This window comes from Pteropus alecto, unplaced genomic scaffold (genome assembly GCF_000325575.1).
Source record: "Pteropus alecto unplaced genomic scaffold, ASM32557v1 scaffold40, whole genome shotgun sequence".
Lineage (NCBI taxonomy): Eukaryota > Metazoa > Chordata > Mammalia > Chiroptera > Pteropodidae > Pteropus > Pteropus alecto.
In genome coordinates, this window is record NW_006431919.1 from 1,991,340 (window position 1) to 1,992,078 (window position 739).

Genomic DNA, 739 nt, shown 5'->3' on the forward strand with positions numbered 1-739 from the left:
GACGCTGCGAGAGCGCTCAGCGCCCCCGGGGGCAGCCCAGGGAACGCTCGGGGACTGGCGTCCAGGTGCCGAGGCCAGACCTGCGCGGCCGCAGCGGGGTGCTCTGGGGAGGTCAGGCCCGTGCCGAGCGACCTCTTGCAGCCTTCTCGCCCGCCCTCCGCCGCCCTCGCTCCCTCTTCCCCAGCTCAGCCGGGCCAGCCTGAGACGCGATGTGGTGACTTCCAGAAAGTGCTCTCCACCATCCTCGGACTCTCCTCTTCTTTCTAGCCCTTGATTTCTCCCGCCTCCTAATTTCTCTCGCCTCTGCTTTCCCTTTCTCCTCCTTCCGACCCTCCAGCCCCTGGCCCGGCCTCTCGCCCCGCCCGGAGCCCTGAGAACAGTCGGGCTTTCCGCAGGGAGGTGGGCAGGACCCCAGCTGGAAAGTAGAGGGAGGCACGGGTTGGGCGGGTCTAGGGGTGACACCGCGGGAGAGAATGCGAAAAAGTTGTAACATCTGCCGTGGCGGAGCCCCAGGTGGAGGGGTGGGACGCCGAGCGGCGGCTCCGCCCACGGGCGGGAAGCCCAGGCCCGCTGGGCCCTCTGGCTCCAGCCCCCGCCCTGGCCGGGACTGGGAAAAGGAGGGAGGGGGCTGCTTGGAATTCGATGGAACGGCTCTGGAATGGCCCGGTCAGACATTCCTCGATCATGGAGTCTTAGCATCTCTGAGTGCCAGCCCTGGAAGGGACGCACATAATTGTCT